The sequence below is a fragment of the Bubalus kerabau genome, chromosome 4, assembly GCF_029407905.1.
Source record: "Bubalus kerabau isolate K-KA32 ecotype Philippines breed swamp buffalo chromosome 4, PCC_UOA_SB_1v2, whole genome shotgun sequence".
In the NCBI taxonomy this organism is placed as follows: domain Eukaryota; kingdom Metazoa; phylum Chordata; class Mammalia; order Artiodactyla; family Bovidae; genus Bubalus; species Bubalus kerabau.
Genome location: NC_073627.1, coordinates 77,965,962 through 77,982,365, shown reverse-complemented (window position 1 = coordinate 77,982,365; position 16,404 = coordinate 77,965,962). Strand labels below are relative to the sequence as shown.

Sequence of the window (16,404 nt, the reverse complement as noted above, 5' to 3'; positions counted from 1 at the left end):
TGAACACCCGGGACTGATCTCCTTTAGGATGGACTGGTTGGATCTCCTTGCAGTCCAAGGGACTCTAAAGTCTTCTCCAACACCACAGTCAAAAGCATCAATTCTTCAATGCTTAGCTTTCTTTATAGTCCAACTGTCACACCCATACATGACTACTGGAAAAACCATAGCCTTGACTAGATGGACCTTAGTTGGCAAAGTAATGCCTCTGTTTTTTAATATGCTTTCTAGGTTGGTCATAACTTTCCTTCCAAGGAGCAAGCTTCTATTAATCTCATGGCTGCAGTTACCACCTGTGGTGATTCTGGAGCCCAAGAAAATAAAGTCTGTCACTCTTTCCAATTGCTTTCCCATCTATTTGCCATGAAGTGATGGGATCAGATGCCATGATATTAGTTTTCTGAATGTTGAGTTTTAAGCCAACTTTTTCACTCTCTTTCACTTTCATCAAGAGGCTCTTTAGCCGTTCTCTTTCTGCCATAAGGGTTGTGTCATCTGCATATCTGAGATTATTGATATTTCTCCCTGCAATCTTGATTCCAGCTTGTGCTTCCTTTGGCCTGGCATTTCGCATGATGTAATCTGCATATAAGTTAAATAAGCAAAGTGACAAAATACAGCCTTGACGTACTCCTTTCCTGATATGGAACCAGTCTGTTGTTCCATGTCCAGTTCTAACTGTTGCTACTTGACCTGCATACAGATTTCTCAGAAGGCAGGTCAGGTGGTCTGGTATTCCCATCTCTTGAAGAATTTTCCACAGATTGTTGTGAACCAAACAGTCAAAGGCTTTTGCATAGTCAATAAAGAAAAAATAGATGTTTTTCTGAAACTCTCTTGCTTTTTCAATGATCCAACGGATGTTGGCAATTTGATCTCTGGTTCCTTTGCCTTTCTAAATGCAGCTTGAACATCTGGAGTTCACTGTCAATGTACTGTTGAAGTCTGGCTTGGAAAATTTTGAGCATTACTTTGCTAGTGTGTGAGATGAGTGCAAATGTTCGGTAGCTTGAGCATTCCTTGGCCTTGTCTTTCTTTGTGATTGGAATGAAAACTGACCTTTTCCAGTCCTGTGGCCACTGCTGAGTTTTCCAAATTTGCTGGCATATTGAGGGCAGCACTTTCCAGCATCATCTTTTAGGATTTGAAATAGCTCAACTGGAATTCCATCACCTCCACTAGCTTTGTTTGTAGTGATGCTTCTTAAGACCCACTTGACTTCACATTCCAGGATGTATGGCTCTAGCTGAGTGATCCCACTATTGTGGTTATCTGGGTCATAAAGATCTTTTTTTATAGTTCTTCTTTGTATTCTTGCCACCTCTTCTTAATATCTTCTGCTTCTGTGAGGTCCATATCATTTCTGTGCTTTACTGTAACCATCTTTGCATGAAATGTTCCCTTGGTATCTCTAATTTTCTTGAAGAGATCTCTAGTTTTTCTCATTCTACTGTTTTCATCTATTCTTTGCACTCTTCACTGAGGAAGGCTTTCTTATCTCTCCTTGCTATTCTTTGGAACTCTGCATTCAAATGGGTCTATCTTTCCTTTTCTCCTTTATCTTTCACTTCTCTTCTTTTCTTAGCTATTTGTAAGGCCTCCTCAGACAACCATTTTGCCTTTTTGCATTTTTTTTCTTGGGGATGATCTTAATCACTGCCTCTTTTACAATGTAACGAACCTCCATCCACAGTTCTTCAGCCATTCTTTCTACCAGAGCTAACCCCTTGAATCTATTTGTCACTTCCACTGTATAATCATAAGGGACTTGATTTAGGTCATACCTGAATGATCTAGTGGTTTTTCCCACTTTCTTCAATTTAAGTTTGAATTCTGTAATAAGGAGCTCATGATTTGAGCCACAGTCAGCTCCCAAATTGTTTTTGCTGACTGTATAGAGTTTCTCCATCTTTGGCTGCAAAGAATATAATCAATCTGATTTTGGTATTGATCATCTGGTGATACATTCACTATGCACATCTCTTTTCTCTTGCATAGAAATTTAAATTTACTTCTTCTCTCATTTACTGCTGAGTTTCTTCCACCCACAGTAACTGTAAAAAATACATAAGTCAAACCAGCCCACATTTAGTTTTGTATATCAAATGTGAACATGTAACTTAATAAAGCTTATGATTTTCTGGATCTCATGCTATGTTTTAATTTTATTTAGCAATGTGACTTGTCAGACAATTAGAGTGATCAAAGGCTTTGAAGAGGTACCGTAATTAAGGTATGGTTTTTAATTTAGCCACAATAGATAGATACATAGACAATGCTTTTTACTATGAAAAAAAAAAAAACAAAAAACAGTGAAAATATCAGTCACTCAGTCATGTCCAACTCTTTGCTACCCCATGAACTGTAGCCCACCATTCTCCTCTGTCCATGGAATCTCCAGGCAAGAATACTGGAATGGGTTGCCATTTCCTTCAAGGGGATCTTCTTGACCCAGGGATCAAACCCACTTCTCCTACACTAGAGGGATTTCTTTATTGCTAAACCACCAGGAAAACCCATGGGAATGCTTATAACCCCATGAAGTTACCTGTTTTCTTGGTCTGGGTAAATCATTAAGGATGAAGGCATTGCTTGGTGTATTAACAATAGATAATTACTGAGTTATACTTCATTTAAAACACAAGGCAGTTGATATGACATCTGAAGTTCATTATAAGGGACTTGTCAAAGATTGTTTTCTTTACAATTTGCTACCTTAATTAATTATGCACTTATTCTTTTTTTTTTACTTTTTTTTAATTTTGTTTTATTTTTAAACTTTATATAATTGTATTAGTTTTGCCAAATATCAAAATGAATCCACCACAGGTATACATGTGCACTTATTCTTTCAGTAAATTGCCACCTATTATAACATCAAGGTATTCCTAGAAAATTAATAATTGCTGTAATCAATTTCATTTAGAGAAGACAAAATTTATTCATCCACTTATAATTTTTAGGGAATATCTCAGTATTATTTCTGACCTGTGCATCTACTCTGCTGCTGCTGCTGCTAAGTCGCTTCAGTCGTGTCGGACTCTGTGCGACCCCATAGACGGCAGCCCACCAGGCTCCGCCGTCCTTCGGATTTTCCAGGCAAGAACACTGGTGTGGGCTGCCATTTCCTTCTCCAATGCATGAAAGTGAAAAGTGAAAGTGAAGTCGCTCAGTCGTGTCCAACTCTTAGCGACCCTATGGACTGCAGCCTACCAGGCTCCTCCGTCCATGGGATTTTCTAGCAAGAGTCCTGGAGTGGGGTGCCATTGCCTTCTCCATGTATATACTCTAACTGGGTTAATTTCAGTCCAATTCTGGATACACTATTATAGACTTTGTTTTCTCATCACCACAATGCTTTGGATAGTACACACTGTCATCCTTGTATTGAAATTCAGTTAAACAAAGTAGCCAATATTAAAGTAAACTCAGTAGAGTTCAGTTTTCTTTCTAATTTAAAATATGCATTTTTAAAATTCAACACAGGAGAAATGATGACTCATAGTTAATATTCCTTAAGGTAAAGCCTGGTTCTGAAGTTAGAATTAAACTATTATCTACTTTGTCAACATCACAATTTTACTTTACAAATCAATTTTGCTTTTTCCATAGCAAAAAAAAAAAAAAATGCTTGTTTTTGTATGTGATATATCTGCCATTCTTTACTATTTTTTTAAAAAATAACAATTTCAATCTTCAAAAAAGCCATAGATTATGACTATCTATGGTAAAGGACCGCAGTAAAATCTACTTCATTTGTGGAAGACTAATTAAAAGTCATTTTTCTTTGATAGCGGATTTTCTCCCTTAACAACTTTTAGTTATGACATCTTAGAAACTGGTAAAAATATAGTGATATCATTTAATAACCACAACCCTGGGTTAAGTTATTACTATGTTTCTCCATTTCCATATTTGTACAATAATTCAGTAAAATAATTTTACAGCATTGCCTGGTATGTAACAATATTTTTGCCTAATGAAGGTAAGTGATTATGATCACTATGTAAGATAGATTCCATTCACACATAAATATACACATGAATGTAAGCATGAACATTAATAAATATTATATCAAGTACTACCGACTGAGCTCTTAATATACTGTGTTTTGTTTAAAGGTACATTATGAATTCACTAAGGAATCTTATACATCTTTTTATTATAATATGACTCCATATAGATAGATAATTGCACAAGACCAAAATGCCATAATTATGTGAGGAAGCAAAATAAAGCAATTCTAATTATTTAGTCTTAAAATCTTAACTGGAAGTATTGTTGACCCTTTAAATCAACCTTGAGTGCTTTTATAAGGCAGAAGTAAAAGGTACGTGCACAAATCATTTACTGCAGCATTATTTATAATATTACAAACACACAAAAAAGTCAATCCATTCCATAAGGGTTTGCTAAATAAGTTATGGTACAACCATGCATTTAATGATGTAGTCATTAAAAAATGCTTCAGAAAAAAAATCATGTTATTGATTCAAAACAATCAAATACACAACCAAGTATCCACATGTGATTGCGTCTTTCTTCCTCCTCTTTCCTTTCTCTCCCTTCTCCTCTCTTTTTCACACACACACACACACACACTGTATTGAGGCATATATCAAAGTAAGTATTTTTGGAAGACTCCTCAAATAATAACATGAGTTGTTAACTTTACAGATGCAATTTCAAGTGATTTTCAACTTTTTTCCCATTCAGTTGGGATACTACTTCCTAAATGAGCCTACTCCATTTTGATGCTCACAATAAGAAGTATAGTTTTGCTTATTTAGAGACAGAGTAGAAAATTCTGCCATTAATGAGCAATTAGATAGCATGTAACCGGAAAAACATGCAAAAACAAAAAAGTGATAGACAAACGGATGCTGTCTATCACAGCATCCTAAAACACAGGAACTAAACTGAAGGGATCCATACAGGTCAGAGTGAGCTACATTTTAGAGCAGAAATGCAAAACGAGACTCCCCTAAAGGAAAATATCAACAATTAAAAAACACATGAGGAAGAGATGATATAAGTGCAAGAAATCAGAATGCTGCTTCAATTTACACAGAAGAAATGAATTTGAGAAGAATCACACTACATAAATGCAATCTCGCATACATTTGGTTTAGCTTGGAATTCTGAAAAAGTTGACAGATACCTATATGGAATGGAAAGCAAAAAATATTCTGTGAAAGGAGAATAAGATATTTTCTAAAACAGTAGACCATAGCCAATGCAGGTTCTTTTTTTGGTGTCTGATGGGAGAGGAAAATTCAGAGATAAAGAAATGTTCAGACTGAGGTCAAACAATTGCCAAAGTCAAATCAACATAGATAATTGCAGAATTTGTTTATAGAAGGTGACTAGTTTAACTACAATTGAGAATACACACTGAGCAATAGTAGAAATTAGATTGGAAATTTAAAATGGGTTAATATGAAGAGAAACTTAAAAAACTTACTCAAGCTTAATTTGGCAGACAGTAATATAGTATCATAGTGTGTTGATGCTAAATGGGTTTCGGTCATTCACTCCAATATTTTGGAATTTTTAATGAGAAAATTGGTGCTATTCAAGGTTTAAATGGCTTGATCATAATGATGGTGTAAACATCTAACTCAAATTATATTTTCATGAACATAAACAATGAGATCATGTTATGGTTATTTAGGGAACCGTAATCTCTAAATTGTATAGAGGAAATAATAACCAGGATTCAATGGAAGTAAAAATAAATTAGAAACACCAGAAAGCACTTCCAAAGGAATGTATAAACATAAAAACTGAATATATTGTTTGGAAATGAGAGGAAAGTGTGAGTCTCAAGAATTTTCAACTGAAGCTGTAAGAAACTGTAGTGAACATAAGAATTGTAAAGAAAAAGTCATCAATGCTAGATTTCCAAACTAGAAGACTTTGATGCAACTAGGCATATTCAAAGATCAATTGCAAAAAGAAATGACATATTTGTCAGAAAATAATCTACAGGCTAGTTATTTTAAGGAAGTAATAATATCAATTTAATTCTTGAGACATCTATGGAATCAAAATAATTTGGTTTTGCACTATTTCTGAAAACACAACACTTTTAAAAAAAAAATTATTTTACAGAAAATCTTTCCCCCTGCATTTCATCAGAAAGAAACCTGGGCTTCAAGGAATTCATTTCCCAATATTTAACTTGCTTATTCCTTGGGATTAGCAATCTTCCCAAGGGGGAAAAAAAAAAGTTTAAATGAAATGACAATTATATTGTCACTGGGGCTTTCATTCCAAAATGGAAACCAAAGACCAAATTCAGATTTTCAAAAGATATAAATCTCTGTGTCTTTCTCATGTATTCCCATCCTTCCTTCCCCTACATTCCCCCCACATTCTTCCCCTCCTCTCCTCCCCTCCCCTCCTTTTCTCTTCCTCATTCCCTTTCTTCCTTCTCCCTTCTACCTCACACATATACAATACTGCCAGAAGTTTTGTAGAAAATAAATATATTACACTGTGCGTAACATACTGGTTTGACATGGGTAAGTAATTTACACAACATAACTTATTAAACTCAAATTACCAGTATGCTCAGGCTTTTACCCTTTATTTTATTCTTCATCAACTTTCAATTCATCCTTGCTCCTCTAAACACCCAAGACATAAAATTATCTACCTCCACGGCCCTGGGGAAATCAAGTGCTTTTATTCTGACTTCTTGAGGTCCTGTCCTTTGTTTAGGCTAAACTACATGCAAAACAGCCCTTGACATTTCATGATGCTATCTCTGGTAAATATTTCTTGTGGCAGGTCTCTCCTTTTTCTGACTGTGTTATAGTGTTCACGGTTTATCTTACAACTTTTATTACTAATCTGCTTCAATTTCTCCTTTCTTAGACAAAGACCTATTTAAGAACAATTGCAGTGCCTTCTTTGATAGCAGAGAGTATGAGTACACCGATGGAAGGTGAGTGTGTGTGCACTTAGTCACTCAGCCGTGTCCTTTGGGGTCCCATGGACTGTAGCCCTCCAGGCTTTCGTGTCCATGGGGATTCTCCAGGCAAGAATACTAGAGTGGGTCACCATGCCCTCTTCCAGGGAACCTTCCCAACCCACGGATGGAACCCAGGTCTCCTGCATTGCGGGCGGATTCTTCACCAGCTGAGCTACCAGGAAAGCTAGATGGAAGGTACAGACATTCAAATTATGATGTATAATCTGAAACTTACAAAATAAAAATCAGATGACAAGAAGAAACAAGAAGGCAACAGATACTCTATCAATGAAATGTACTCAAAGAGAATTCAAAACTTTTTTTTTTTATGATTTAGCTGCTTTTTATTGAGTATTCAAGGTACATACGAATATATCATTATGACCCAAAATATATACTTGTATCTGTTTTCCATTTATTTCTTCTTTATTTATGTTAAAATGCTCTATTGGTTATATATTTTTACAAAATCATTAATAATAGAAAACTATCACATCTATGGAAATATAAAATATTAATTAGTCACAGTGACTTCTATAGGGCCAATAAAACTCTAAGTATAAATATAACTGCATTATAATAAGCAATGGGGAAGGTTTAAAATAAATTAAAATTCACCTGATCTTGCAGAAAGCCAGAACAAGAAAGTAATGCTTTGACATGTAAAACTCTTACTTTCTACATGGGAAGTAAAATATACTTGTCATCATCTATAATGATGCATGAAATACTTTTTCCACAACTCACTGAAATATCCATAAAGTCTAAATTTTTAAACAGAATTGTTTTATCACTAGATAATATATAGCAGCTCATATATTTTCTAAATCATTAATTAAAATTGGAGAGGATAAATCTAAGAAAAAACCTTCCATTTGACAACTGATCATCTAGCCATTTTTTTTATGGATAATACAGTCCAGGCAAAACTTTGTAGAATTATATATCTGTATTATATACTTCATTGTTTTCAGTCCCTCACCCAAATAAAATACACAACATTTTGTTAAAATAAATGTATCTTTTATATGTTAACCCTACTAGAAACTGTAACAGAGTGTCTTCCTTTGTTAAAACTAGCAGAGTGCATTTGCTAGATGATAAAGTTATTAGATGCTGGAGCTTCTATCAGACGTGACAGTGTGGAGCAAAAATCCCTTGAAATATGGAGATAAAACTTTTGTTAAGCCACTGAGACGGTGGGATTGTCTGCTATCAACACATATCCTAGCCTAAAACGTACGTACTTTAATAATATTACTACTTTCTACATACCACGTGCTAGATACTTTTTCACTAATCTGTGTTGATATGTCTGGCGTATGTATCAATCTTATAGTATGTCTTATCTAATTATTTACTTTATTCTCTTTTTAATTATTTAATTTGCATAATCAAAATAACATTCCTACTTTTACTTCTCTGTCCTGCCAAAACCTAGAAAATAAACTTTTACTATAAGAACATCTATACCAATAAACTTCTGAATCCAAAAGACATAAAGTTATATGAAAGCAGAGGTCTCACTTTGCTAAAATTCTTGGGGTTACATTGGACTTTGAGACAAAAGATATAGCAGAGTCAATGAGATGTTCACAGTGCTAAAGAGCAAGAAAGATAGTTCCATGTGATTTCTTGGAAAGTTTTCTAATGTAGAAGGATGTAAAGACCATGTACATCTGACCACCTGAATTTTCATAATAGGGATATGCTTTGTTTTTAAAAAGATATAGTCTCAATTTCTAGCACTTTGAATAAACCATTAATACATTTTCTAGAAAAACAGTCTCAGAGACAAAAACATGTGACAGAAGAGATGTGAATAACTGCAAACCTGTGAACAATGTTCAACTTACCACACACAAAATAAAACAGTGCATTTGACTATTTTATTCACAAACACTGAAAATAATTCTAGAAAATAGAGTTGGTATTGTACGAAGCAACTCACTATTTAAAGATAGTTTTTTGGAATGAAGAGTGGTATAAATCTTCCCTCAATTTATGTCAAAATAGTGTAAATATTATCCAGAAAAATCTAATTATAATGGAAATAAATGGAAGCAGCTATAAAGTCCAGATTAGGAGATTCAAGAAAAAATAAGAGGAATTCATGTGGAATACAAAGAACTTAACTTATAGATTGAGTAGAAATAGATTTAAACACAAGCAAACATTCATTTTTACAAACATCTATTCATCGTTTACTAGTTATATTTGTGTCGCAGGCGGCGTAGTCACCTGGGAGGAAACACATGTCTGTTCAAACCTATAGCATATTCAAACAGTGATAAAATTAAAGAAAATGGAAATCAGAAGATATGATAGGGAATTGTGAGGTGCGGGTGGGACCCCAGGGGGTCATTCAGATGGACAGTGCAGTGAGACTTTACTGACAAGTGCCCTTTAACAGGAGACTTAAAAGACAGGAAAGAGCCTGACATCGCTGAAGGAAAGTCATCCAGACAAACAGAATGCAGATGCTCCCAATGGAAATGAGCTCAGCGTTCAAAGAACAGAAAGAAAGCAAGGGTCAGAGTCTAGCAGGCCGCATGAAGAGTGCTGGGGAACAAATTCCAAATTAGATGGCCAAATTATGAGGCACTCGCAGGCCGTGGTAAGGAGGATAGACTTTATTTCAGGTGCTGGGATTGAAAAGTAGAGTGCGTCGTTCACTCTTCATATAAAATAGAACTTTATTAGGTTACTGCACATATAAATGTGGGGCTCAGGGATGAGTCAGAGATTTGGGGAGCCCTTTGCACAGAAATAGTTTTATCAGTCAAAGTAACGGATGAGAACACAGTGTAGAGAGAAGACTCCATTTAGAAGTCTTAATTAAGTTCCCCTTTAAATCTAAGTTCCTTAATATCCACCATAAAAGTCAATCATGCTTTTTTTCTCTTTTCAGAAAAATATGAAATTGACATGGCCATTTCATTCAATAAGTTGTAGAAAAGCCCCACAGTGTCACATTTCATAGGAGGACCACTCATCAGTATTACTATTTTTCTTTAACTAGTAATTCAGAAGTGAATGCTTACTCTGCTTTCTACCAGCGTGGAATAAACTTAATAGAATTCTTCTCAGGTTTTATTTTCCAAGCACCATGCAACACAAAGCTTTCTTTTTTTTTCCCCCTAAGACTAAACTGACTAAACCATGGATGACTATTCCCCCTCTGTAAGCAGAAATAACCCTCTTCTTGATTAATTTGAAAAATCCAGTGGTAGATTAAATGGTACTATTTATTGGATGCAAAGCTTATGTGAATTTTTATTGTCAGAACTACTTTGATCAGTGGTCATTCTTTACAAATGTCATGTTTTCTATTGACAACTTTCCTTATGAGAACCCAGACATGTCCAGCACTGATATCTTTTGAGAAAAAATAATTTTCCTCTGCTGAAGGGAATAGAAAACTAGTATTTAGAAAATTACGTTCTTGGGTTGTAGTGCCTCAGAATTTGACTCACCTGTCTCATTCATGTGTCTCCCCTCAAATCGTCTTCTGCCTCAATAGAACATACAGATTTTACTTTTCTTCCTACAGTCTGGTTGAATCATTAGGTTGTAATAAAATCGTCTGCAAATCATTCAAAAATATATATGTAAGCACATCACCAAGGCAGAAAGTATATTACCTGACACCACAAAGTGTCAGGTTGATGACACTTTGAGATGGTTAATGTGTTTACTTGTTGTTGATCCTACGGTTTTCTGTTCATTTTGTGTATTTTTTTTTTTTTCCTTTTGGTATCTGACCTAATTTCTAAGAGCCATTGTATTCCAGGCCTGAGATTTCTAGAGAAGAAAAAACAATAGTTTCACTGTAGGGACTAACCTGGAGGTAAGTGACTTCATCTTTTTCCTTGCCATTACTACATTTAAATATGATTTATTGCTTAATATACAGAAAAATAAACTAAGTGAAATTACAGGAGAAGTAAAAGTAACAAAAAACACTGCACTGAAACACGATGTCTTCTGATGTAATTATGGCCAAAAACTGAACTCATAGTTCTATATTTTTACTAAGTCTATCAACATGGAGATTAGCAAATGGTTAATTTTTTGAAAGGCATGATATCCTTACATGTGGAACTCTGAGAACATAAACTACTCATTCTCTTTTTCTTTCTTGTGTTGCCAGAACCTAAGCACCTGTGTTTAAGTTTATTTAGGCAGTACATGGAACTCTATATATTATCAGATACCATTGAAACAAACATAAAAATAAACAAGTAGAAATACTATTGATTACTTCATTCATACAGTAAATTCTAAAATCACTCTCTGTATTCATGCATATTGTATACTGGCATTAATAATCATATATCTTTAAGAGTGATTTCAAAGTCAGCCAAAACCTTCTTAATATAAACATAACCTTTTAATTAATTATTTTATAATGGACGCCAATACATTCTCTTGTTACTCTAAAGCCTAGTCTTCTTTAAAGTAGATTCCACTGAATGAAGTCAGACACTCCAACTTCTCTCCAAGTTTACATAAAATGAAAGATGAAGAACATTAGTAGTCATATGATCTCTGGAGTGCTGAGTCTCTGTTATGGAACATGCTCTCTGCAGTGTCTGGATATGGTTTAGTATTCCCCTTCCACTCTGTTGCCTGGTCAGACAATTGAGGGCAGTCAGGGCAGTCTAAGATGCTGACTGTGGCATGCTATAAATTCCACAATCAATGCACTTATCAGGATGGACTCCTGACATCCAGTTGTAGAAAGGAGCAAAAATAGCATTGTAGAGGATGCTCCTTGAAATAAGTTTCTCAATACTGGCACTTAGAAAGGACTTGAAGCACACCCCTATGATCTCTAGAAGAGAATTTCTTGCTTCTCTGTCTTATCATGTCTTTCCCAATCATTCAGAAATAACTAGAATCTAAGACTTACTCAAACGATGGGATTGTTTGGCAAATTTCAATTTTATCCAGTTTGTGGGGCCTTCTGGAATCTCCCTAATTATCAGGTCATCTCCAGAAGACCCCTTAGTGTATTTCAATCAGTGCAACTCATACCCAGGAAAGTGAAAAATGAAGGGTGGTTCAGTTACTCCCCTGGTCTATCAAAATCAGAAACTCCAAATGTTTCCCTTGGAAGATCAACTTGGACCCCCTCTAAAGAATCTATCCGCAAGTCACAGCATGGAGGTGATCATATTCTACGGTTAAAAAATGTCTAGTGATGCTACAAGAGCAAGTGAACTCTTAATGACTTAAGACAGGGCCTCTTGCCAAGTCACAGGGCAGATTAGAATCTTTCTGGTACCTTCTATTATTACCTGAGTTTTAATAGACCTTCTCTTTATTGATTTCTCTACCTAAGTAATCACTCTTGAATTGACATAAAATGATACTTGTGCTAAATAATGGATAGTGTAGAGTTGTACTGGGAAAGCTTTGACAAACCAGAGGATGTGGCATAAAAGAGGCTTGGCAGTACAGCCGTAAATGTAGTCATAAGAGGCTGGTGCTGTCAGGATATGAATATCACATGATTAATTGCTCTATTACTTCTCCTCGGTCTACAGAAAGGCAGGAGGAGATTAAAAAGAGTAGAAAATGAAGCAGTCTGTTGAAGATGGCTTCCTCTTATTTATTCATTGGAGTAGAGAGTGAGGGCAAATGCCTTAGTTTCTCTTTACTTACCAAAGGCAGATGCAAGAACTGATTCTGTTGACATTTTATAGGGGAAAGCTTGTTTGCATAATTACAGATTCATTACATGGTTACAAGGCTATTCAGAAAGAATGTCATTTTCCAACAATAGCCATCATTTTGAATGGGTTACTGAGAAAAAGTTATATCAAAACTGTTAATACAGTCACCTTGAACTGCATCAGAAAACAATCACAGTATCAAATAAAATGAGATTTTGTAGTCAAAATGTGTGTTAATTTTGTTTTCAGTTACTGATAAGTTACACTGAAAATTGCCATATGCATATGAGTGATTATCAAGTCATTCTCTGTCTCTCTCTCTCTCTCTCTCACACACACACACACTCACACACACACACACATCTTGATAACTTTAACAGAGGGAAAGGGAAAAATCAGTTTTATAGTATATTCAGTTCAGTCGCTCAGTTGTGTCTGACTGCGACCCCATGAATCGCAGCACGCCAGGCCTCCCTGTCCATCACCAACACCCGGAGTTCACTCAAACTCATGTCCATCGAGTCAGTGATGCCATCCAGCCATCTCATCCTCTGTTGTCCCCTTCTCCTCCTGCCCCCAATCCCTCCCAGCATCAGGGTCTTTTCCAATGAGTCAACTCTTCACATGAGGTGGCCAAAGTATTGGAGTTTCAGCTTTAGTGTCAGTCCTTCCAATGAACACCCAGGACTGATCTCCTTGAAGTCCAAGGGACTCTCAAGAGTCTTCTCCAACACCACAGTTGAAAAGCATCAACTCTTCGGCACTCAGATTATAGTATATTAAAGCATATCATTTCAATATCATCATGAAATCAATATCATCAAAAATTAAAACTTAATCTTTAGGTAATGATACAATTAGTCACCATTATCTTTACTGAAAAAGCAAACAATTTATATTTTCTATAGTAATTCTGTTTCCCAGAAAGCCAATTCCAAATTATGTTTCAACTTGTATCAATGTTTTAAGCTTTCAGAACTCTTCACCAGAGGGATAGGCCTGGTTATATGTTTAACATGCAAAACAGACAAAAGGATATACATTAAAAGCACATATAAGTGAGAATATTTTAGAACCCTTCCTTGCCAAAATAAGAAATTGGTACTTTGGTTCTGATAGGACAGGCAGGGATGGAATAGAGCTTCATATACAACTTCCACTGTCACTTGATTAGTTTTCTGGTTTCCCTTCTAGCCGTCATCTTTTAACACATGCAAATTTTAGCACTTAAATGATCCAATTACTTTCCTGTTCACTGAATGATCTTTTAAGCAGATTATATCACAAGAGAAAACAATCGAACTCATCTCTTTAGCACAGTGCAGACCATAAACATGAATCATATTGGGCTTCCCTGATAGCTCAGTTGGTAAAGAATCGGCCTGCAATGCAGGAGACCACGGTTCAATTCCTGGGTTGGGAAGATCCACTGGAAAAGGGATAGGCTATCCACTCCAGTATTCTGGCCTAGAGAAGTCCATGGACTGTTTAGTCCATGAGGTGGCAAACAGTCAGACACAACTGAGCAACTTTCACTTCAAAATAGTATTAATTTCTGACAAGATAGTATTTCATTCATCCATCTCCTGCCAATTTTATTAATTTTTACTTATATATTTAGGAAGTAAGCCTTGTGAAATGGTTAATGTCTATCCACAAATTTAAACAATAACACCGGTTTCAAACACTTCCATGCAGTATGACTTATTGATATCCTTCTTATTTAGATTTAAAATTGTGAAGGAATATCCCAGATACTGGAAACTGGGATTTGTTAAAAGAATATGTGAATATTTTATTATTTCTACTTGAACCTGTGAGATAAATGCCAAATATCAGAATTACCTCTACTGAAGGAAGAATACTTAAGAAAAATAAATAATTATCTAACGCAATTTTACTTATCCATTCCAAATCTCATATGGGTCCTTTGGATCCTTTTCCAACTTAGTATTAATTACTGAAGAAGGAATGTTTTGCTAAATATTAGAAGTTTGTGAGTTTACTAATTTAGGATGTAATAATAAAAGCTAGAAATGTGTTCTGTGGAGGACAGACAACTACATTTTATTATTCACAAACAAGCCAGATCAGATTGTCTTTTCTCCCCTTAAAGTCCTCTGTTGGCTTTTCTTTACAACCGATTTAAAATGAGTAAAGCTGAGTAACTCAGACCCTGTACAAGCCAAGAAACCTGGACTCTAACTAATACCCCAGGTCAGGAAATACTTCTTCACCATCATTCTATTCCTCCATTTTGGGTATTTACATTAGCTTTGTCTTTACCAGAGATGATATGCCTATAGGACTTTGCAAAATAGTCTCCACTTACCACAAAAGTGATGTGTCACTTCCTTAGTGATGTCTTCTCTGAAACAAAAGTTGCCAGTAACTGTCTACTGTACCACTATTTTATGGATTCTTATAATTACATATCAGTGTCTGAAAGTATATATTCTGCTTATTTATTCATTTTTATTTTCTTTTCTCCCACCACTTAGCTATTATGGTATGCAGAATAACAGCCCTCCAAAGATGTCCACATCCTAAACCTTTCAACCCGAGAACAGGTTACCTAACATGAAAAAAGAAACTTTCTAGAATTAGAGTCAAGACCTTGAGTTGGGAATCCTTAACAATGGCAAACCCTTTCCTGGCTATAGTCAGTCACAGGGAGTACACAAGATAAGCACAGAAGTATGTACCAATGACTGCTCTGAAGACAGAGAAAAGGAGTCATAAGCCAAGAAACCTAGGGGAGTCTGTAGAGGAAGAAAAACACAAGCAAACAGATTATCCCCTCTGGCTGTCAGAAAGACATGCATTCCTGACAATAGCTTGATTTAAGTCCAGTGAGAGCCATGTTTGAGGTCTGACCTACAGAACTTTAAGATTTTATACTTGTGTTAAGTCACCAAAATTGCGGTACTCTATTAACTCTGTTACAGCTATAATAGAAAACCAACACAACTATAAAATCCTCAAGACCAGAAATTTCACACATGTGTTTTCGCCAATGGCCAGAGCTTGGAAGTGTGCCTGGCACACAGATGGGCCAATGATTAGCCAGAATTAAACCCCATCCTTCAATATGTAAAATTGATAAAACATTTGATTTTTAATAGTCAACTAATATTTTATTAGGTAACATCGATTGTCCATTTTTCTCTAGCCATCATATATCAATATTATATGGAAATAATATAATTACTATATTGAAAATAAATTTATGCTAAAAGTAGCCCCTTTTAATGCAATGAAAGTCTAGTAAAGGCTCTTTCTCCAAAGTTCTGCAAAAGTAGAGAATAATACTATAAATACTATATACTCATCTCCCAGCCTCAACAATGATCAACTCATGATTCATCTTGCTCCATTTCATTTCTACCATTTCTCTCTTTTCATATTATTTTGAAGCAAATCTAATAACTCAAATAATTTCAACTGCAAATATCTCAGTTTAAATCTTTAAAAGGAAGGACTGGATAATCTGATGAGCATTTTCCAAGGTGACAATTTGTTTCTGCACCCTTGATTCTGGTGAGGTTATCCCTATGATTTGACTTAGTCAATAAGGTGTTAGTTTATGAGATGCACAAGTATTTCTGTGTTTCCTCTCACTATGCTTTCCTGCACAGAACATGCACAGAGTAGCTCACTACAGGATGAAAGAGATGTCTAACAGAGGCAAGTCACCCCAGCTATCTAAACTAAAACCATCCCTGCTCAGCTTCTAGCCAGCTG

General features: G+C 35.4%; 1 long non-coding RNA gene across 4 annotated transcripts in view; it reads right to left on the bottom strand.

Annotated features, from left to right (window-relative positions):
* LOC129649873 (uncharacterized) overlaps positions 1 to 16,404 on the bottom strand; it is a 181,900-nt gene that overhangs the window by 110,085 nt on the left and 55,411 nt on the right. For 3 of the 4 annotated variants that reach the window (XR_008713340.1, XR_008713339.1, XR_008713338.1), the window contains exon 2: positions 10,456 to 10,565. This is a non-coding gene — a long non-coding RNA (uncharacterized LOC129649873). Of the gene's footprint in view, positions 1 to 3,678; positions 7,164 to 10,455; positions 10,566 to 16,404 lie in introns of those variants that run through there. The other variant, XR_008713337.1, reaches the window with a different exon arrangement.